Below are 25,159 nucleotides of genomic sequence, written 5' to 3' on the forward strand. Positions count from 1 at the left end.
GCAATAAACACTAACATTCCATTTGCCTTCCTAATCGCTTGCTGTCCATGTATACTAACTCTTTCTGATTCATGTACCAGGACACTCAGATCCCTCTGTACCGTCGAGTTCTGCATTCTCTCTACATTTAAATAGTATATTGCTTTTCTAGTCTTCCTGCCAAAGTAGACACGGTCACATTTTATCACATTATACCCCATCGGCCAAATTTTTGCCAATCTCACTTAACCTATTTATATGCCTTTGTAAACTCTTTGCCTCCTCTTGACGACTTATTTTCCTTCCCATCTTGCTGTCATCGGCACATTGAGCTACCACACATCCTGTCCCTGCACCCAGGTCATTGATATGGATTGTAAATAGTTGATGCCCCAGCACTGATTCCTGTAGTTACTGATTTCCCACGCAAAAAAGACCCATTTATCCCTAGTCTCTGTTTCCTTTTAGCTATCCGATCCTTTACTCATGCCAATATGTCACCCCCTATACGTGCCTTTTGGAAATCCAAGTACACCACATCTACAGGTGCCCCTTTATCCACCTTGCTTGTAACTTCCTCAAAGAGCTCTAATAAATAATTTACATATGATTTCCCTTTCACAAAACCATGTTGATTCTGTCTGGTCCCATAATGATTTTCTAGGTATGCTGTTATAACCTCCTTATTCATGGATTCCAGCAACTCCCTCTGACAAATATTAGGCTAACTGCCCTATATGTTCCTGTTTTCTGTCTCCCTCCTTTGTTGAATAAATGTGTTACATTTTCTATTTTCCAATCCGCTGGGATCCATCCAGAATCTAAGGAATTTTGGAAGATTATAATCAATGCCTCCACTATCTCTGCAGCCACATACTTTAAGGCCCTTGGATGCAGGCCATCTGATCCTGGGGACTTGTCATACGAGCATACAAACATACGAATTAGGAGCAGGAGTAAGCCACTTGGCCCCTCGAGCCTGCTCCGCCATTCAATAACTTCATGGCTGAACTGATTGTAACCTCAATCCACATTCCCGCCTTCCCCCAATAACCAATCACCCACTTGCTTATCAAGAATCTATCTACCTCTGCTTTAAAAATATTCAGAGACTCTGTTTCCACTGCCTTTTGAGGAAAAGAGTTTCAAAGACTCACGACCCACTGAAAAAAAGTTCTCCTCATTTCTGTCTTAAATGGGCGACCCCTTACTTTTCAACAGTGACCCCTAGTTCTGGATTCTCCCACAAGGGGAAACATCCTTTCCACATCCACCCTGTCAAGAACCCTCAGTATCATATATGTTTCAATCAAGTCGCCTCTTGCTCTTCTAAACTCCAGTAGATACAAGCCTAGCCTTTCCAACCTTTTCTCATAAGACAACCTGCCCATTCAAGGAATTGGTCTGGACAACCTTCTCTGAATGCTTCCAATACATTTACATCCTTCCTTAAATAAGGAAACCAATACTTTACACAGTACTACATATATTGTCTCACCAATGTCCTGTATAACTGTAGCATAACCTCCCTACTTTTATGTTCAATTCCCATTCCAATAAATGATATCATTCTATTAGCTTTCCTAATTACTTGCTGAAACTGCATACTAACCTTTTGTTATTCATGCACTAGGACACCCTGATCGCTCTGCATCTCAGAGCTCTGCAATCTCTCACGATAGAAATATGCTTCTTTTCTACCTGCCAAAACGGACAATTTCACATTTTCCCACATTATACTCCATTTATCAGATCTTTTCCCACTTACTTAACCGATCTATATCCCTTTGCAGCCTCCTTATGTCTTATTCACAAGTTACCTTCCTGTCTATCGTTGTGTCATCAGCAAATTTAGCAACCATACCTTCAATCCCTTCATCCAAGTCATTTATATAAATTGTAAAAAGTTGAGACCCCAGCACATATTACTATGGCAGACCACTCGTCTCTTCTTGCCAAGCAGAAAATGGCCCATTTATGCCTACTCTCCGTTTCCTGTTAGCTAGTCAATCCTCTATCCATGCCAATATTTTACCCCTACAGCATGAGCTTTTATTTTGCGCAATAACCTTTGACGTGGCACCTTATTAATGGCCTTCTGAAAATCTAAGTACATTACATCCATCAGTTCCCCTTTATCCACAGCACATGTTACTTCTTCAAAGAACTGCAATAAATTGTTTAAACATGATTTTCCTTTCACAAACTCATGTTGATTCTGCCGGATTACCTTGATCTTTTTAAATGCCCTGCTACATCATCTTTAATAATAGCTTCTAACATTTTACCTAAGAGAGATATTAAACTAACTGGCCTGTAGTTTCCTGCTTTCTGTCTCCCTTACTTTTTGAATAAAGGAGTTACATTCACTACATTCAATCTAACAGAACCTTCCCCGAATCTAGAGAATTTTGGAAAATTAAAACGAATGCATCAACTATCTCACTCGCCACTATCTTTTAACACCCTAGAATGAAGCCCATCAGGACCTGGGAACTTGACAGCCCGCAGCTCCATCTACTTGCTCAGTACCACTTCCCTGGTTATTGGAATTTTCTTGAGTTCCTCCATCCCTTCCATTTCCTGGCTTACTGCTAATACTGGGATGTTACTTGTATTCTCTATAGTGAAGACTGAAGCAAACTTCATGTTCAATTCACCTGTTATCTCCTTATTATTCATTATTAATTACCCAGACTCACATTCTATCGGACCAACGCTCACGTTGTTAACTCTTTAAATATTTGGAACCTCTTACTATCTGTCTTTTTTATTTCTTGCCAGTTTTCTCTCGTATTCTAATTTTTACCTCCTATTAATCTTTAACTGTTCTTTGCTGCTGTTTATAATCTGCCCAATCTTCTGACCTGCCACTGATTTTTGCATAATTATATGCTTTTTCTTTAAGTTTAATACGAACTTTAACAATTTCAGTTCACCAAGGATGGCGGGTCCTGTCAGACTTTAGGTGTAATAGCTTTCCCAGTACCTTTTCCCTGGTGAGGGTGATTATTTGAAGTTCCTATCTACCTTTTTGCCTCTTGATTTAGCATCTTTGGAAGGTTTTCGAAGTTTTCTAAAGTGAAAACAGACTCAAAATATCTGTTCAACCACTCCTCCATGTCCTTGTTTCTTATGATTAATTCCCCAAACTCACTCTCTAGAAGACTAACACTAACTTTAGTTACTCTTTTCCTTTTTAAATACTTGTAGAAACTCTTACTCTCTGTTTATATTGCAAGGTAGCTTTCTCCCACACTATACTTTTACACTCTTATTTTCTTTTGTCATTCGTTGCTGGTTCTTAAAATCTGTCCAATCTTCTCACCTACCACTAATATTTGCAGAATTGTACAGTGTTTCTTTCAATTTAATATTGTCCTTTAACTTCCCTATTTAATCACGCATGATGCAACCTTCTCCAAGAGGCTTTCTTTCTCACTGAGATATATCTTTGCTGAGAGTTTTTAAGCATCTCCTTAAAAGTCAGCCACTGCATCTCGACTGTTCTAACTTTTAATCTAGTTTCCCAGTTTACTTTAGTTGAATATGCCTTCATATCCTTATAATTACCTTTATTTGGGTAAAGAAACACAGTCTTAGACCACAGTTTTCCCTTCAATCTGAACGTTGAAATTCTATCATGTTATGATCATTGTCGCCTAGAAGCTCCTTTACCATGAGGTTCTTGATTAATACTGTCTCACTGCACATTACCAGTTCCAGAACAGTCTGCTCCTGGTTGGCTCCAGAACGTGTTGCTCTGAGGAATTTTCACGAATAAACTCTATGAGCTAATTTTCCAGGCTAACTTTGCCAATCTGATTTGCCCAATCTACGTGTAGATTAACGTGACCCATGATTATTGTGGCACCTTTCTTACACACCCCATTTATTTCTTCCAGTATACTCTGTTCTACAGAAACCAATGTAGGTCACTGAGCACAGGGATGTTGGGTGAATGAGACTTTGTGCGAGTTTGGATATGGATAGCAGAGTTTTGGATAGACTGTTGTTTATGGCAGTTTGTAACAGGGATGGTAACCAGGACAGCATTGGTATAGTAGATTTGACAAAGGCATAGATCAGAGTTTATGCAGCAAATGGGCTTACATGGAGGACGATTTTATGGAGATGTTCGTTCTTAAGAACAGTAAAACAGTTAATCATAGAAGTAATAGCTGGATAGAGAGACTTACCAGGGACACCAATAGCGGCGAGGATGGGATAATAAAAGCATTGAGTCATCTTCAGTGCGTAATAGATCCGATCCGCTAATGTCATCCAAGAATAACCCACAGTAACATAGACAAACCAAAAGGATAAACTCCTGCCCATTGTTGCAACATTCCAATCTATTGTTCTGAGATTCTGACCCATTGTTGTAACATTCCAATCTATTGTTCTCAGATTCTGACCCATTGCTCTAACATTCCAATCTATTGTTCTCAGATTCTCATCTATCCTCTCCCTCGCTCTCGCTGGAGCTGCTTTTCCCTGTTACTGCCGGCGGTGATGCTGCTGCTGACACTCTGGGATAACACATTGAAAGCAGCCTCTTATCAATAGAAGCGGGAAGCCCTCCAGTGACACAATTAAGGTCCATAAAGAACGACATTAATTACAGTCACTGAACAAACAGGTTCAATTAACCCCTTTCAATCCAACAGCTTTTGTACCACAATAAAGTAGAGTATTTACCCGGTCTGGATGGGATGCATAAGACTTGCTGAGAGAAGGAATGGTCGAAACAGCAGAGGCACTGGCCAGAATCTTCCAATCCTCCTTGGATATGGGACTGGCGACAAGGGACTGGAGGGTTGTATGTATCATACTGAGCCATATATGGAGATATTGGGTCAGATGACCAACAGTTTGGTGAAAGAGGTAGGTTTAAGGAGTATCTTAAATAAGGAAAGTGAGTGGCGAGGCAGAAAGGGAGAGAGGTGGAGCTCTGTAGGGAGAGTATTCCAGAGCTTGGCACCTAAACAACTGAAGGTGCAGCCTCCAATGGTGGAGTAATTCAAATCAGGTACACACAAGAGGCCAGAAAGAGAGGAATGCAGATATCTTTAAGGGTTGTGGGGTTGGAGGATATTACATATATAGGATGGAGGGCGATGCCATGGAGGGAAAACAAGGTGGAGAATTTTAAAATAAAGACATTGCTTAATCAGCAGTCAATGTCTGTCAGTGATAGGTGAACAGGGAGTTAGGACATGGCAGCAGAATTTGTGGAGCACCTCAAGTTTACAGAGAGTAGATGTGGGAGATCAGCCAGGAGTGAGTTGGAATAGTCACATTGAGATGTGATGAGGCATGAATGAGGTTTCAGCAGCAGATGGGCTGAGACAGGGGTGAAGTCGGGCGATGTCACTGAGGTGAAAATATGTGGTTGTAATGATATCCTGAAAATGAGGTTAAAACTCATTTAGTGGTCAAATATGACACCAAGCTTGCAAACAAACTGTCTGAATCTCAGACTGTTACCAGGGAGAGGGATGGGATCAATAGCAAGGGAACAGACTTGGAGCGGGGAGTCAAAACAATGGCTTCAGTCTTCCCAATACTTAATTGGAGGAAATCTCTGCTCATCCAGTAATGGATGTCGGAGAAGCAGTCTGATAATTTAACAACGGTGAAGGAGTGGAGAGAGGTGGTGGTGAGGTAAACTTGATGGAGTTCTTTGATAAAACAATGTAGAGGGTTGATGAGGGTGGTGTGATTGAAGTTATATATATGGACTTTCAAAAGGTGTTTGATCAATTGACATTCAATAGACAGGTTAGGAAAACTGAACCCTATGGATTAAAGGGACAGTGACTGTGTGAATATAGCATTCGCTAAGGAACAGTAAACAGAGAGAAGTGGTGAAAGGTTGCTGTTCAGACTAGATGTGAGTATACAGTGGTTTTCCCCAGGGCTCGGTATTAGGCCCAATGCTCTTTTTGCTCTTGGAAAACCCAGGGTGGGTAGGGCAGTGCCCCTTCCTCCTCCTTCTGTACAAAGCTTTCCCGATTTGCAGACTCTGCTCCATTTGTTGATCATGTTACAGACACAGAGACACTGTAACTACCGTCCCCATACCTCGTCCAGAGTTGGGTCACCAAATCCTCTGTCGTCCCTGAATGTCTGCAGCAGCTCACAACTCAACCTCCAGAAAACCATCTGCAGCACCTCCACTAACTTTACAATAGCAGAAGTAAGTCAAAACTCCACACCTGCAAGTTGGATGCCTGGTTCTTTTAAATAACACTAGAATGGGTTCCGTGTGCTGCTGAATATATGTTCAGCTGAGAGAGACTAACATAGGCGGTCAGTGGACATGCACAGACCAAGGTTCAAAGACGTACATCAAAGCTGCTGGAATGGCTGATTGACACCAGATTCAGACCCTCCTCACACTACAGACACACACACGTTACACCCACACTAGCACCCCGGTCAGCCTGGGTGTCCTGTACAATGTGCTGGATGTGACCGACAGTGCAGCTCACACCATTTTATGAATACAAACTTCCACAGCACCAGGAATATTGGAAATTGACAGAGTATTGGGATAATCAGATGGATGAGGTCATGGAGGGATTTGATCACAGGAGGGAGAATAATAAAAATGAGGCGTTACTGGACCAAGAGCCAATGTAGGTCAGTGAGCACAGGGATGTTGGGTGAACAGAATCTTGTGTAAATTAGAAGATGGCAGCAGTATTTTGGATGACCACAAGGTTGCAGTTAGTAGAATGTGGGAGACCAGCCAGGAGTGTGTTAGAATAGTCAAGTCTCATGTTAAAAAAGGTATGGATGAGGGTTTCAGCAGCAGATGAGCTGAGCTCTATCTCTATCTCTCTATTTCTCTCCCTCTTCTTCTCTCTTTGTCGCCCTCACTTGCTCTGTCCCGCACTCAGAATCTTATATGTTTCGATCAGGCCGCCTCTTACTCTTCCAAACGCCAATGAATATAAGCCGAGCCTGTCCGACCTTTCCTAATATGACGGCCCGCCCATATTAGTCCAGTAAACATTCTCTCCACTGCTTCCAACGCATTTACATCCTTCCTTAAATAAGAAGACCAATGGTGCACACAGCATGCCAGATATGGTTTCAACAATGCCCTCCCTACTTCTGTATTCAATTCCGCTCACAATAAGTGATAACATTATATTAACATTCCTAATTACTTGTTGAACCTGCAGAGTAACCTTATGTAATTCATGCACCAGGAGACCCAGATCCCTCTGCATCTCAGAGCTCTGCAATCGCTCACCATTCAGACAATATGCTTTTTTTATTATTCCTGCCATATGGACAATTTCATATTTTCCCACATTATACTCCATTTGCCAGATCTTTGCCCTCTCACTCAACCTATCTATGTCCCTTTGTCGCCTCCTTATGTCCTCTTCACAACTTTGTGTCATTAACAGATTTATTAACCAGACTTTCGGTCCCTTCATCCAAGTCATTTATGAAAATTGCAAAACCTTAAGGCCCCTGCACTGATTCCTGTGGCACACCACTCGTTACAACCTGTCAACCAGAAAATGACCCATTGACGCCTACTCTCTATTTTCCTTTTAGCTAGCCAATTTTCTATCCATGTCAATATGTTACCCTGTATCACATGAGCTTTTATTTTCCGCAATAACTCTTGATGTGGCACCATATCGAATGTATTCTGGTAATCTATGTACAGTGCATCCACCGGTTCCCCGTTATCCACCTCATATGTTACTTCTTCAGAGAACTTCAGTAAATTGGTTGAACATGATTTCCCTTTCACAAAACCATGTTGACTCTGTCTGATCACTTTGATTTTTTCCACGTGCCCTGCTATAACATATTTAATAATAACTTCTAACATCCGATCCATAGCCAGAAAGCCTTTCTCACCTGTCACGGGTCGTATGTCTACTATGTCTATGCAGATTTTAGAGAACATAGAACATAGAACAGTACAGCACAGTACAGGCCCTTCAGCCCACGATGCTGTGCCGAAGTTTTAACCTACTCTAAGATCAAACTAACTACCTACCCTTCATTCTACTGTTGTAGGGTATTCCCAAGCACAGAGGCATCTGCAGTAAATATCATACTGTTCAAATGTTATTTGAGTAAGTAGATTAATATAATCCTGGAGAATATATATATATATATATATATATACTCTCATATATAAGTTGAAAGTATAGCTACATATTGTGTAACAATATGGAGTATTGACCCGAGGCATTGTGGGACAAGTTACTTAGCTTGCAGTTTGAGCCTGGTACAGCACAGCACAGACACCGAGGGAGCCCCTCTTATCAATGTAACTGCAGACTGCACAGCACCCTCAGGAATGCAGGCCCAATTACAAGTGACAATTGGAAGTCTCAAGGATAATTGATGGGGCCTGAGATGATCAATGGTGATCAGGGGGCTTGCACGAGCTGATCATGTAGCCACATGATGCCTAATGAGTAATCTAATTGGTAATATGTGTAATGTATGGAATCAATAACCGTTATGATTGGACCATGTCCAGCCGGGATGGGCTGAGTAACTGTATATCTGTTGTGGATTTTCCTTTTTCCAGTGGAGAGGCATCTGGACAGCCCAGTGACCTTCTCCCTGCCGGTGTAATAAACTGTTTGACATTGGTGCAGACCTGAGTGCCGAGTGATTCTTCTAGATTCATTCCCACTAGCAATTGGCGTAGTCGGCAGGATCAGGTGTAAGTCAGCTCTTCTATAACCCCGAAGGGCCCAAGGGGGGGTTGGCAGAAACCTGATCCCGAACTTGAGAACAGGATTCGGCGGTCGCTTGATGCCATCAGGAATACCGGGTGAGTATCCCGGGGCCGGGTGGTGTTTCGTGACCAACGAATGCCAAGTTTGTGAACAGGATCTGAACAATGGTCAAACGGTGGTAGGTAGTTCGTTAAGAGACGTAGGCACTGTCAAGGAGGGTTTGGAATATATGTATGCGTATATATATCATAAGCTTGTTGTATGACTTGTGACCCGACAGATAGCCAGGAGACGGTTTACTACAAGTTGTGCTAGGTTAAAAGCTGACCTCTGAGAGTAGATTCTAACGGTTCTACATAAGGATGGCCAGTGAAAAAAGATGACGCTCGAGTGGGGACTGGACGGGTCCATTAGCTGCCAGCTGGCAGTGAAAAAAAAAGGAAAAAAGGTATTCACTAAGTTTATGGCAGAGGACTATGTTTTAGAGTTAAAACAAGTTACTGTATCTTTGATTCGAATGTGTGATTGTTGGAAGCGTCCATGAATGAATTGAATGTCTGGGATGTGCAGCTTGTGTTCTGTGAAACCTGTATTCTGTAGAACTGACTGTCGTTAACTCTTTGTTGTCTGACTTTAATGTTGAAAGCATGAGTCTATTAAGTTGTTTGGAATTGAACGAGTGTGAAAAGTGATTGTTGAGGGTGTTCATTCCGATTTAAGATTGTGCACCCAGGAATGGGATATAAACTTGAATTATATTTTAGGTTAAAATTTTATTTTGATTTTAAAAGTTAGTTTTGCAACTGTGAAAAGGCAATGAACAATTTTCTAAAAGATAAGCTTCAGCCTTGAAGGTCTGAAGATGTTTGGCAGAAATCCGATTTGAAGTTTACAACTCCTGCTTGAATTGGAGTTCCAGTTTAAAATCTGTTCCAGTTTTTTTTTTGGAGTTTAAATTAAAGACACGTTTTACTGACTGTTTTAAGTAGCAAATGTCAGGAATTGGATATTGGTTTTAAGGGAGAGAAGGATAAGCAAAGGAGATAATGGGAAAGATTAAAGTTTGTGTAAGGAGCTGGTGTTAAATCTTTTGTTGTAAGAATGTTAAATAACTTTTTCTTTAGTTTTTGGTTTTATTACAGACATTTGAAAAGGCGCCTGAAGAACAAGAAAAAGGACGTAATTTTTTTAAAAAGCACGTGCTATTCTGTTCTGTGTGCAGTTAATAAGTATTATAAGTTAATAAGTTTGAATTAAATTAATACTGTTAAGGGTAATTAACCTGTTAAATTGAAAACAAAAAACTGGAAATGTCATTTGCAACCACAATGAACTTTCAAGTTTAGCATGTCGAGTTTTGGGGGAGTCTTAATTTCCGGACATAGGACTCACTCATATAACATGGGCAGTTTTGATTTTTAAATATTTATTGCAGTCAATTGGAATTTGGAATCATCTTTGTTTTATTTAAAAAATCCTTGGATTCGAAACCTCTTACAAAAGATGCTAAAAGTTTGGAAACAATTCGAGTTTGATCTAAAATGCTGTCTTTCCTGATGGAGATGGTTTCCTTCGAAGTTGATAATGTTACTAAAGATTTTGTTGTTTGAAAATCCTAAGGATACCAAAAAACATTGAAAAGGGAGTTTAGTTCCTTTCCATTAAAACAAAAGGGTTACGTTAAGCGGCGCAGCGGAGAATGCTTTGCTCCGCCCCCTTGGAGACAAGCAAGATATTAACCTTGCTGCAACAATCTTTAGCAGTTTGGCGTGACATTCGACAACTCCTCCTGGTATTAATGCATGCAATGTACACTCGGGCTAGAGCTCTGCACAGCATGAGGCAGTGTGCTGGCCATGCCGGAAGTGGCTGATAGCTCAGCTCATACATTTTATGGATCTAAACTTTCTTAGTGTGGGCAACAGTGGTGTTGTAAGAGCTGAAAATCAACACCATGGAGTGATAGAGAGGGAAGGAAATTCACTTTGAAAGGAGACATGGAATTAGACTTGATTGTAAAAGATTTGCAGGAATATGGGAATATGGGATCTCGATGTAGTGGCCATTTCGGAGACATGGGTAGAGCAGGGACAGGAAGTGAATGTTGCAGGTTCCGGGATTTCGATGTTTCAGAAAGAACAGAGAAGATGGTAAAAGTGGGGGGGGGGGGTGTGGCATTTTTAATCAAGGAGAGTATTACGGCGGCAGAAAGGACGTTTGAGGACTCGTCTACTGAGGTAGTATGGGCCGAGTTTAGAAACAGGAGAGGAGAGGTCAACCTGTTGGGAGTTTTCTATAGACCTCCGAATAGTTTCAGAGATGTAGAGGAAAGGATAGCGAAGATGATTCTCGACACGAGCGAGAGTAACAGGGTAGTTGTTATGGGGGACTTTAACTTTCCAAATATTGACTGGAAATACTATCGTTCGAGTACTTTAGATGGGTCAGTTTTTGTCCAGTGTGTGCAGGAGGGTTTTCTGACACAGTATGTAGACAGGCCAACCAGGGGCGATGCCACATTGCATTTGGTACTGGGTAATGAACCCGGCCAGGTGTTAGATTTAGATGTAGGTGAGCACTTTGGTGATAGTGATCACAATTCGGTTAGGTTTACCTTAGCGATGGGCAGGGACAGGTATATACCGCAGGGCAAGAATTATAGCTGGGGGAAAGGAAATTATGATGCGATTAGGCAAGATTTAGTCTGCGTAGGATGGGGAAGAAAACTGCAGGGGATGGGAACAATCGCAATGTGGAGCTTATTCAAGGAGCAGCTACTGTGTGTCCTTGATACGTATGCACCTGTCAGGCAGGGAGGAAGTTGTCGAGCGAGGGAGCCGTGGTTTACTAAAGAAGTTGAAGCGCTTGTCAAGAGGAAGAAGAAGGCTTATGTTAGGATGAGACGTGAAGGCTAGCCAGGAATGATCTAAAGGGATGGCTCAGAAGAGCGAGGAGAGGACACGAGAAGTCATTGGCGGATAGGATCAAGGAAAACCCTAAGGCATTCTATAGGTATATCAGGAATAAAAGAATGACTCGAGTTAGATTACGGCCAATCAAGGATAGTAGTGGGAAGTTGTGTGTGGAATCAGAGGAGATAGGGGAAGTGTTAAATGAATAGTTTTCGTCAGTATTTACAGTAGAGAAAGAAAATGTTGTCGAGGAGAATACTGAGATACAGACTACTATGCTAGATGGGATTGAGGTTCACAAGGAGGAGGTGTTAGCAATTTTAGAAAGTGTGAAAATAGATAAGTCCCCTGGGACAGATGGGATTTATTTTAGGATTCTCTGGGAAGCCAGGGAGGAGATTGCAGAGCCTTTGCCCTTGATCTTTATGTCGTCATTGTAGACAGGAATAGTGCCGGAAGACAGGAGGATAGCAAATGGTGTCCCCTTGTTCAAGAAGGGGAGTAGAGACAGCCCTGGTAATAATAGACCTGCGAGCCTTACTTCGGTTGTGGGTAAAATGTTGGAAAAGGTTATAAGAGATAGGATTTATAATCATCTTGAAAAGAATAAGTTCATTCGCGATAGTCAGCACGGTTTTGTGAAGGGTAGGTCGTGCCTCACAAACCTTATTGAGTTTTTTGAGAAGGTGACCAAACAGGTGGATGAAGGTAAAGCCGTGGATGTGGTGTATATGGATTTCAGTAAGGCGTTTGATAAGGTTCCCCACGGTAGGCTATTGCAGAAATACGGAAGTATGGGATTGAAGGTGATTTAGTACTTTGGATCAGAAATTGGCTAGCTGAAAGAAGACAGAGGGTGGTGGTTGATGGCAAATATTCATCCTGGAGCTTAGTTTCTAGTGGTGTACCGCAAGGATCTGTTTTGGGGCCACTGCTGTTTGTCATTTTTATAAATGACCTGGATGAGGGTGTAGAAGGGTGGGTTAGTAAATTTGCGGATGACACGAAGGTCGGTGGAGTTGTGGATAGTGCCGAAGGATGTTGTAGGTTACAGAGGGACATAGATAGGCTGCAGAGCTGGGCTGAGAGATGGCAAATGGAGTTTAATGCGGAAACTTGTGAGGTGATTCACTTTGGAAGGAGTAACAGGAATGCAGAGTACTGGGCTAATGGGAAGATTCTTGGTAGTGTAGATGAGCAGAGAGATCTTGGTGTCCAGGTACATAAATCCCTGAAAGTTGCCACCCAGGTTAATAGGGCTGTTAAGAAGGCATATGGTGTGTTAGCTTTTATTAGTAGGGGGATCGAGTTTCGGAGCCAAGTGGTCATGCTGCAGCTGTACAAAACTCTGGTGCGGCCGCCCCTGGAGTATTGCGTGCAGTTCTGGTCACCGCATTATAGGAAAGATGTGGAAGCTTTGGAAAGTTTGCAGAGGAGATTTACTAGGATGTTGCCTGGTATGGAGGGAAGGTCTTACGAGGAAAGGCTGAGGGACTTGAGGTTGTTTTCGTTGGAGAGAAGGAGGAGGAGAGATGACTTAATAGAGACATATAAGATAATCAGAGGGTTAGATAGGGTGGAAAGTGAGTGTCTTTTTCCTCGGATGGTGATGGCAAACACGAGGGGACGTAACTTTAAGTTGAGGGGTGATAGATCTCGGACGGATGTCAGAGGTAGTTTCTTTACTCAGAGAGTAGTAGGGGAGTGGAACGCCCTGCCTGCAACAGTAGTAGACTCGCCAACATTAAGGGCATTTAAGTGGTCATTGGATAGACATATGGATGAAAATGGAATAGTTTAGGTCAGATGGTTTTACAGATCGGCGCAACATCGAGGGCCGAAGGGCCTGTACTGCGCTGTACTGTTCTCTGAGAGGGGAATTGGGACTAATTGGAAGGGTGAGACCATGGAGGGATTCAAACAAAAGAATGAGAAGATTAAAATTAAGGTGCTGCCAGACCGGGAGCCAATGTAGATTAGTGAGCACAGGTGTGATGGGTGATCGTGATTTGGTGTGAGTTAGAACACAGGCAGCAGAGTTCTGGATGGGTTGTGGTTGATTGAGGTTTATACCTGGGAACGTGACCAGGATAGAATTGCAATAGTCAAGTGCGGATTTAACAAAGGCACAGATGAGGATTTATGCAGCAGATAGAGTGAGGCAGAGGTGGAGACGGGTGATATTTCAGAGGTGGTAGTAGGCAGGGTTGTTGATGGAGAGAATATGGAGATGAATTCAGCTTAGGTTTAAATAGAACACAGTGGCTGTCAACAGTCTGTTTCAGCCTCCTAAATTGTCCAGGGAGGGGTATGTGTTTCACAGATAGGAGATGGAGTTTGTGATGGATACCAATGGCACTGGCTTCAGTCTTCCAAAAAATTAGTTTACAGAACATTTTGATTCATCGTTAGCCGCGGGTGACGTACCAGAAGACTGGAGGATAGCTAATGTTGTGTCTTTATTTAAGAAGGGCAGCAGGGATAAACCAGGGAACTACAAGCCTTACATCAGTGGTGGGAAAGTTATTGGAAGGGATTCTGAGAGACAGGATTTATATGCATTTGGAAAGGCAAAGTATGATTAGGGATAGTCAGCATGGCTTCGTGTGTGGGAAATCATGTCTCGAATTTGATTGAGTTTTTTGAGGAGGTGACAAAGATGATTGACGAGGGCAGGCCGATGGATGTTGTCGACATGAACTTTAGCAACACCTTTGACAAGGTCCCGCATGGTTGGTTGGTCCATAAGGTTAGAACACATGGGATCCAGAGTGAGCTGGCCAACTGGATACAAAATTGACTTAGTGACAGAAGGAAGAGACTGGTAGTGGAGTGTTGTTTTTCAGATTGGAGGCCGGTGACCAGTAGTGTGCCGCAGGGATCGGTGCTGGGCACTCCGTTGTTTGTCATATATATTAATGACTTGGATGTGATAGTAAGGGGCATGATTAGTTAGTTTGCAGATGACACCAAAATTGGTGGTATAGTGGACAGTGAAGAAGGTTGTCTAAGGTTACAACAGGAGAAAGATCAACTGGGGAGGTGGTCAAGGGATTTGAAAATGGAATATAATGCAGACAAGTGTGAAGTGATGCATTTTGGGAGGTCAAACAAGGGCAGGATATATACAGTGAATGGCAGGGCCCTGGGGAGTGTTACTGAGCAGAGAGACCTTGGGGTGCAAGGACATAGTTCCCTGAAAGTGGCAACACAGGTAGACAGGGTGGTGAAGAAGGTGTATGGCATGCTTGCCTTCATCGGCCGAGGCATTGAGTACAAGAGTTGGGACGTCACGTTACAGTTGTCCATTACTTTGGTTAGGCCGCACTTGGAGTACTGTGCGCAGTTCTGGTCGCCATACTACAGGAAAGATGTGATTAAGCTAGAGAGGGTTCAGAAATGATTCACAAGGATGTTGCCTTGTTTGGAGGGCTTGAGTTAATGATAGAGATTGGATAGGCTGGGTCTGTTTTCCCTGGAACGAAGAAGGCTGAGAGGGGAAATGGTCGAGGTATATAAAATTATGAGAGGCATAGATAGGGTAGATAGCCATAGTCTGTTTCCCATGGTAGGGGTGACTAAAATTACATATATTTAAGGTGAGAGGGAGGAGGTTTAAAGGGGCGCAAAGGGGTAAATTTTTCACACAAAGAATATCTCGAATGAGCTGCCTGAGGACGTGGTGGAGGCAGGACCAGTAGCAACATTTAAGAGGCATTTGGACAGGTACTTGAACGAGCAAGGCATAGAGGGATATGGCATTAACTCAGGCAGGTGGGATTAGTATGCATAGGCATTATGGTCGGCATGGACGCGGTGGGCCGAAGGGCCTGTTTCTATGCTGTACGACTGTATGACTCTATCACAGTATTTCAGTGAATCAGTGTTTACAGATCTCCGAGTGGAAAATAGAGACAGCAGCAACAGCAAAGATGAGAGAGTTAATTACAAGAACTGTAATAACATTAGCAATGGTTTGACAGTTAATAGCTGGAGATAGAGATTCACCAGGAATAACAACAGCAGCAAGGAGGGAAGAGTCAATGGCAAGAACAGTAGTATAGGTAAAAATGGATTAGAGAATTAAATCTTTATAGAGTGACTTACCAGGGCACCAACAATAGCGAGGTTGTAAACGTAAATATATTGAATTATCTCAAGTGGATATAGGATTCGAATGGACAAAAAACGACAAGCAGCAAGGATATAGTAAGACAACCCATGTCTCGTAAATGTCAACAACAACCTATATTTACATAATGCCTTTAATGTAATAGAACATCACAAGGTGCTTTGCAGGAGCATTATAAAGGAAAGTATGACACGTGAAACAACAGGAGATTATGAGGTCAGATGACGAACAGATTGGTCATAGAGGAAGGTTTTCAGTAGTGTCTTCTGGGAGGAACGTGAGGTGGAGAGGCAGTGACAGCTGGTGGAATTTAATTAATACATTCAATTAATAAATAAAATAAAATCTGGAATTGAAAGCTGAACTCAGTAATGTTGCATGAAACTATAATTGATTTTTATAACAATCTATCTGATTCACTAATGTCTTTTAGGGAAGGAGATCTGCCATCCTTACCTAATCTGGTCTACATGTAACTCAATGTGATTCACTGTTAACTGTCCTCTGCAATAGCCTAGCAAGTCACTCAGTTGTTAAGGATAATTATGAATGGACAACAAAGAGGCAGGAATTGTATTCCAGAGTTTTTCATAGGGGTCGTTAACTAGTCAAGGACATAACTCTGGACACAGGTCTTTGTGTCGATATTCCTGGGAATGAAAATGTGAAGCCTCATATCCACATATCTAAACAATTGTTGTTTATAAATTGTGATTTTTTGATTGGTTACTCTGTGGTTCGAACATGATAATGACAGGAAGTAACGGTACAGCACTCAAAGCTCAAATTGAGCACCAATGACTCTACGAGATTGAGTAGGAATACTACTAGTTAACAATTATACAAAATATCCATTCGCAATGCAACTGTTAGCAATACACTCATTAGTCACAAACATGTTACAAGGATTTGTGCTATTCGTTCAGTAACTGACCAAGCTCCTCGACCTTATCACTGAATCACCATTTACAATAATCTTTACACCTTTCATACCAAGGTGGGCTGGATGTTAAATTGATAAGATCACACTGCCCTATTAAAATCCACCGTAAGCTACAGTTGTCCAATGAGATGTCTAATTCTTTGTTCAAACTGTGATACAAGAGACTGCCTTGATGGTGAGCACGTGTTTACATTTCCTTCAGTAATTTCATTACCACTTGTGGATGTTACAGATGCCCCGGGACTGATATCAGTAAAACCAATAGCAGCTTTCCTTCCTGGTTACATACATATTTTAAACTACAGGACAATGGAAGAATCCAAATCCCTTGCATTCCTGATGTCTTACAAACTGTGTCTTAGAGAATTTCTAGTTTATTCTCATTTCTAAGAAGACAGACACTGGCATCATCAATCAATGACAGTTTGTGTCACTCTCGTAGTCTTTCAAGACAGTTTGTAAAACTTAGACCAGCTGAATTAGCATTTTAAAACATATTCAGTCACGCCAATCTCTTTTCTTTGTGTTTCCAGACAACATGTCCAACATGGGGTGGCGCAGTGGTTAGCACCGCAGCCTCCCAGCTCCTGGGGCTCCTGTTCGATTCTGGGTACTGCCTGTGCGGAGTTTGCAAGTTCTCCCTGTGTCTGTGTGGGCTTTCGCTGGGTGCTCTGGTTTCCTCCCACATCCAAAGACTTGCAGGTGATAGGTAAATTGGCCATTGTAAATTGCCCCTAGTGTAGCGAGGTGATAGGGAATATGGGATTACTGTAGGGTTAGTATAAATGGGTGGTTGTTGGTCGGCACAGACGCGGTGGGCCGAAGGGCCTGTTTCGGTGCTGTATCTCTACATAAAGATAAAATAAAAAAGTAAAATACATGTCTGCAGGGTTTTGTGTATGCAAAACCTTTGTTAAGTTCTAAATTGGCATCAAAGTGAAATAAAACTTTGAAGTAGGTCTCTTAATTAGTTTTGATGTGATATGTATGACCGTTCTGTTTATTTTTCAAACATCACTCAGACTAAAAGTGTTTTCTTCCACGAGTAACTCTGTTAATCTGTAAAGCAGCTTGTAGCTGTTAACAGGTTACTTTATCTCAGTTACACCCTTTTGGCCTGCACAATGCATGCTGGTCAGGTCCAGTCAGTTTTCAGTACACCTGTAAAAAAGCAAAGGGCAACTCAAGGGCAATTTGGGATGGGGACCGAATGCTGGCCTTCTCAGTGATACTCACATCCCCTGAATACAATACAATAATATGATAATATACGTTCCACCCATCCAATCCAGGATAAAAAATCATTCTCACCTGTCACAGGTCAGACAGCAGAGATCATGCCATTCCATCTATCCAATCGAGGATAACAAACCATTCTCACCTGTCACAGGTCAGATGCCTACACTATCTGTTCTGATTTTGTTTTGTATTTGAACTGTCAATCCGCAATAAACTGCTTGTGTCTCCTTGACCTACTTTTGGATGATCTGTGACACTTGATCTGATCTTACAGAGGTCTAGGAGAGGGATCACAGAGATTGGGTTCAGAGCCCTGGTTTACTTGGGTTTGTGAGAAATTATAATCTCAGTTGGGCATGAGTGATCATCACTGGGACCGGGTAGGAAACTTTGAGACAGAGAGAGAGGGAGAGAGTTTATACTCGGTGAAATGTGTGTGATCATTGCTAACAGCGAGGATGGAACCTTGAGAGAACTTGGAAGAAATAAAGTCAGATGCATAATGTTGTTGGTATATCACAGGGAATAGTTGATCAGTTTCATGACAGAGAAAAACAGTCGCACCTGGAATAACTGACTTCCTAAGAATTTTGGAGAAGTCCAGTGTGGTTTACGATTTCATCCTCAGGAGAATTTATGAGAACATCCAGAAATGCAACTTTTAGCTAAAATAAAGTGCTGGGATAAGTTGGACAATGGGGATCATCTGTGCACATCACAGTTAAATAAAACAAACACAACCAATTGAAGGAACAGATAGATAGGTTACAGAAGGAAATTGAAGTTTGTCAGGAGAATAGTTGCATCCTGTACAATCAGTTACTTTGGGAACAGGAGGCATTGACACTGTACATTAGATGTGGAGAAAATTAGAACAAATCCTGGACCAAAACGAGTTACCGTCAGGAAATACCAGAATTAGTGAAGGGTTAGAAGCTGTGAAGAGGGGCTTTGAGGGAATTATACCAGTGTTAAAGCTCTGCCCCACCCCCGAAACTGAACCACAGGGAGGTGACGGTGGAGTAGCAATGCCACTGGACTAGTGGCCCAGACGCCCAGGCTAATGCTCTGGGGACATGGGTTCAAGTCCCACCACGGCAGATGGTGAAATTCGAATTCAATTAATAAAATTCTGAAATTAAAATATCTATTCTAATGGTGACCATGAAAACATTGTCAATTGTTGTAAAAATTCATCTGGTTCACTCATGTCCCTTATGGAAGAAAATCTGCCATCCTAATCTGGTCTGGCCTACATGTGACTCAAGACCCACAGCAATGTGGTTGTTTATGAAATGGAGGAGTAAGCTGCTCGGTTGTAGAAAAGCCAAATAAAGCAATGAAACTGGATGGACCACCTGGTATCGACCTAGGCACCAAAAACGACAAAGGCAAACTCAGCCCTGTCGACCCTGCAAAGTCTTCCTTGGTAACATCTGGAGGCTTGTGCAAAAATTGGCAGAACTGTCGCATAGACTAGTCAAGTTGCAGAAAATAAATTCATCCTCACCGAATTATATCTTATAATGTCCCAGACACAAGCATTCCCATTCCAAGGTATGTCTACACCCCAGAAACAGGACAGACCCTTGATTCAGGACCTCATGAAGTCTCATGGCATCAGGTCAAACATGGGGAAGGAAACCTCCTGCTGATATCGAACTACCGCCCTCCCTCAGCTGATGAGTCAGTACTCCTCCATGTTGAACACCATTTGGAGGAAGTACTAAGGGTAGCAGGGACACTGAATGTACTCTGGGTAAGGGAATTTAATATCCATCACCAAGAGTGACTCGGTAGCATCACTACTGACTGAGTTGGCAGAGTCCTAAAGGATGCGGCTGCTAGACTGAGTCTGGAGCAGGCGGTGAGGTAACCAACCAGAGTGAAAAATATATTTGACCTCGTCCTCACCAATCTGCCTGTCATTGAAGTTATATATATGGACTTTCAAAAGGTGTTTCATGAAGTCACATTCAATAGACAGGTTAGGAAAACTGAACACTGTGGATTAAAGGGACAGTGACAGTTTGGATATAACATTGTCTAATGCACAGTAAACAGAGAGAAATGGTGAAAGGTTGTTGTTCAGACTCGATGGGAGTATGCAGTGGTGTTCCCCAGGGCTCGGTATTAGGACCACTGCTCTTTTGTGCTTGGAGAACCCGGGCTGGGTAGGGAAGAGACCCCTCCTCCTCCCTCTTTACAGAGCTTCCCCTCTCTGCAGCCTCTGCTCCATTTGTTGCAGAGACACAGTAGCTACAGTAGACCCAGAGACACAGTAACTACAGTCCCCATACCTGGTCCAGTGTTGGGTCACCAAATCCTCTGTCCTCCCTGAATGCCTGCAGCAGCTCACAACACAACCTCCAGAAAATCATCCACAGCACCTCCCCCAACTTTATACTAGCAGAAGTAAGTCAAAAGCCCTTCACCTGTAAGTTGGATGCCTGGTCCTTTGAAATAAAATTAGAGGGAGTTCCTCGTGCTGCTGAATGCATGTTCAGCTGACAGTGACTAACACAGGCAGTCAGTGGACATGTCCAGGTCAAGTTTCAAAGACGTACGTCACAGTTGTGGGAATGGCTGATGAACAGCATATTCAGACCCCTCCTCACACTACAGACACACACACGTTACACCCACGCTATCACCCCGGCCAGCCTGGGTGTCCTGTGCAATGTACTGGATGTGACTGGCAGTGCAGCTCACACCATTTTCTGGATCCAAACTTCCACAGCACCAGTGGAGCTGGAGAGATGAAATGTGTGGTCAGGGAGAGAAACAGAGGGAAAGAAACTCAGTTTAAAAAGGGAATTATAAAAAGACTTTAAGATGAACAAGTTTCAGGAATACTGGAAATGGACAGGGTATTGGGATAATCAGAGGGGTGAGGACATGGAGGGATTTGATTACAAGAGGGAGAATATTAAAATTGAGGTGTTGGACGTAGGAAGATAGAACTGAGGAGCAGGAGGAGGCCATTAGACCCGTTGAGCCTGCTCCACCATTCGAATAAGGGCATGACTGATCTGTTATTTTTAAACTTTATCCCCTTGTTCCAGTCTCCCCCACAATTGAAACATCCTCCCGGTATCCACTCTATCAAGTCCCCTCAGGATCTGATAAGCTTCAAAAAGACACATCTCATTCTTCTAAACTCCAAACCGTTAAAAAAATGTCTTCATAATATAAGCCCTTCATTCAGGGAATGAGTCAAGTTAACTTTTGCTGACCTGCTTCTTATGCAATAATTTCATTTTGATCAAATAAGGAGACCAAAACTGTACACAATATTCCAGATGTGGTCTCACCAAGGCCCTGCACAGCTGCAGTAAAACTTCCCCACTTTGATATTCGACTCCCTTTGCAATAAACGTTAACATTCCGTTTGCCTTCCGAATCACTTGCTGTCCCTGTATACTAACTCTTTCAGATTCATGTACCCGGACACCCAGATCCCTCTGTACCACCGAGTTCTTCAATCTCTCTACATTTAAATAGTATACTGCTTTTCTATTCTTCCGGCCAAAGTGAACAAGTTCACATCTTACCACATTATATTCCATCCGCCAAAGTTTTGCGACCTCACTTAACCTATTTGTATCCCTTTGCAAACTCTTTACCTCATCTTGACCACGTACTTTCCGTCCCACCTTGATGTCGTCAGCACATTTATCTACCATACTTACCTTAGGACCCTTGGACGCAGGCCATCTGGTCCTGGGGACTGGACTGGACAGACAAATATACAAGGTAGGAGCTGGAGTAGGTCACTCGGGCCCTCGAGCCTGCTACGCCATTAAATAAGATCATGGCTGATCTGATTGTACCCTCGACTGCACAATCCCAGCTTCTCCCACTAACCTTCCACCTCCTTGCTTATCAACAATCTATCTACCTCTGATTTAAAAATATTCAAAGACTCTGCTTCCACCGCCTTTTGAGGAAAAGTGTTCCAAAGATTCACGGCCCTCAGAAAAAAAATCTCCTCATCTCTGTCTTAAATGGGCGACCCTTATTTTTAAACAGTGACCCCGAATTCTAGATTCTCCAACAAGAAGAAACATCATTTCCGCATCCACCCTGTCAAGACCCCTCAGGATCTTTTATGTGTCAATCAAGTCACCTCTTACTCTTCTAAACTCCAGCAGGTACAACCCTGGCCTGCCCACCCTTTCTTCATATGACAACTCGCCCATGCCAGGTATTAGTCTCGCAAACCTTCCCTGAACTGCTTCCAACGCATTTACATCCTTCCCTAACTAAGGAGATCAGTACAATAGTCGGTCCTCCAGATGTGGTCTCACCAATTACCTGTATAACTGTAGCAAGACCTCCTTACTTTTGTATTCAATTCCCCTTGCAATAAATGGTAACATTCTATTAGCTTTCCTAATTACGTGCTGTACCTGCATACTAACCTTTTTTGTTTATGCACTAGGACACCCGGATCCCTGTGCATCTCAGAGTTCTGCAATCTCACCATTTATATAATACACTTCTTTTTTATTCTTCCTGCCAAAATGGGAAATTTCACGATTCCCACATGATACTCCGTTTTCCAGATCTTTGCCCACTCACATAACCTATCTATATCCCTTTGTAGCCTCCTAATATCCTCTTCACAACTTACCTTCCGACCTCTCTTTGGTTCATCAGCAAATTTAGCAACCATACCTTCAGTCCCTTCATCCAAGTTATTTATATAAATTCTAAAACGTTGTGTCACCAATATTGATCCCTGTGGCACACCACTCATTACATCTTACCAACCAGAAAATGACCCATTTATGCCTACTCTCTATTTCCTGTTAGCTAGCCAATCTTCTATCTATGACAATATACTACTCCCTACACCATGATATTTTCTTTTTCACAATAACCTTTGATGTGGCACTCTATCAAATTCCTTCTGGAAATCTAAGTATAGTACATCCACCAGTTCCCCATTATCCACAGCACATGTTACTTACATACATAGAACATAGAACATACAGCACAGAACAGGCCCTTCGGCCCACAATGTTGTGCCGATCCTTTGTCCTCTGTCAAGGACAATTTAATCTATACCCCATCATTCTCCTTTATCCATATACCTATCCAAAAGCCTTTTGAAAGTCCCTAAAGTTTCTGACTCAACAACTTCCCCGGGCAAGGCATTCCATGCCTCGACCACTCTCTGGGTAAAGAACCTTCCCCTGACATCCCCCTTATATCTCCCACCCTTCACCTTAAATTTATGACCCCTTGTAACGCTTTGCTCCACCCGGGGAAAAAGTTTCTGACTGTCTACCCTATCTATTCCCCTGATCATCTTATAAACCTCTATCATGTCACCCCTCATCCTTCTCCTTTCTAATGAGAAGAGGCCTAGAATGTTCAGCCTTTCCTCGTAAGACTTATTCTCCATTCCAGGCAACATCCTGGTAAATCTCCTCTGCACCCTCTCCAAGGCTTCCACATCCTTCCTAAAATGAGGCGACCAGAACTGCACACAGTACTCCAAATGAGGCCTTACCAAGGTCCTGTACAGCTGCATCATCACCTCACGGCTCTTAAATTCAATCCCTCTGCTAATGAACGCTAACACCCCATATGCCTTCTTCACAGCCCTATCCACTTGAGTTGCAACTTTCAATGATCTATGCACATAGACCCCAAGGTCTCTCTGCTCCTCCACATGCCCAAGAACCCTACCGTTAACCCAGTATTTTGCATTCATGTTTGTCCTTCCAAAATGGACGACCTCACACTTTTCAGGGTTAAACTCCATCTGCCACTTTTCAGCCCAGCACTGCAACCTATCCAAGTCCCTTTGCAGACGACAATAGCCCTCCTCGGTATCCACAACTCCACCAACCTTTGTATCATCTGCAAATTTACTGACCCACCCTTCGACTTCCTCATCCAAGTCGTTAATAAAAATCACAAACAGGAGAGGACCCAGAACTGATCCCTGCGGCACGCCACTGGTAACTGGGCTCCAGGCTGAGTATTTACCATCTAAGACCACTCTCTGCCTTCTATCAGTTAGCCAATTCTTAATCCAACTGGCCACATTCCCCACTATCCCATGCCTCCTGACTTTCTCCATAAGTCTACCATGGGGGACCTTATCAAATGCCTTACTAAAATCCATGTACACCACATCCACTGGTTTACCCTCATCCACTTGCTTGGTCACCTGCTCAAAGAATTCAATCAGGCTTGTGAGGCAAGACCTACCCCTCACAAAACCGTGCTGACTGTCCCGAATCAAGCAGTGTCTTTCCAGATGCTCAGAAATCCTATCCCTCAGCACCTTTTCCATCAACTTGCCTACCACCGAAGTAAGACTAACTGGCCTGTAATTCCCAGGGTTGTTCCTATTCCCTTTCTTGAACAGGGGCACAACATTTGCCACCCTCCAATCACCTGGTACCACCCCCGTCAGCAGAGAAGATGAAAAGATCATTGCCAGCGGCTCTGCAATTTCATCCCTTGCTTCCCATAACATCCTTGGATATACCCCGTCAGGCCCGGGAGACTTGTCTATCTTCAAGTTATTCAAAAACCCCAACACATCTTCCCTCCTAACGAGCACTTCCTCGAGCTTACCAGTCTGTTTCACACCGTCCTCTTCAGTAATACACCCCTTCTCATTCGTAAATACCGAAGAGAAGTACTCATTCAAAACCTCACTTATCTCTTCCGGCTCAACACACAGTCTCCCGCTATTGTCCTTGACCGGACCTATGGTCCCCCTAGTCATCCTCATATTTCTGACATACGCGTAAAAGGCCTTGGGGTTTTCTTTTATCCTACCCGCCAAGCATTTTTCATGCCCTCTCTTAGCTCTCCTAATCCCTTTCTTCAGATCCTTCCTGGCCATCTTGTATCCCTCCAGAGCTATGCCTGTGCCCTTTTTCCTCAACTTTATATACGCATCCTTCTTCTTCCTAACAAGACTCTCAACCTCTCTTGTCAACCACGGTTCCCTCACATGACCATCCCTTCCCTGTCTGACAGGGACATGCTTATCAATGGCCCCTACTATCTGCTCCTTGAAAAAGTTCCACATTTCGACCGTGCCCTTCCCTGCCAGCATATGCTCCCAACTTATGCTCCTCAGTTCCTGCCTGACAGCATCATATCTACCCTTCCCCCAATTGTAAACCTTGCCCTGTTGCACATACCTATCCCTCTCCATTACCACAGTGAATGCTACAGAATTGTGATC

Source organism: Heterodontus francisci, unplaced genomic scaffold, assembly GCF_036365525.1.
Source record: "Heterodontus francisci isolate sHetFra1 unplaced genomic scaffold, sHetFra1.hap1 HAP1_SCAFFOLD_376, whole genome shotgun sequence".
Taxonomy (NCBI): Eukaryota; Metazoa; Chordata; class Chondrichthyes; order Heterodontiformes; family Heterodontidae; genus Heterodontus; species Heterodontus francisci.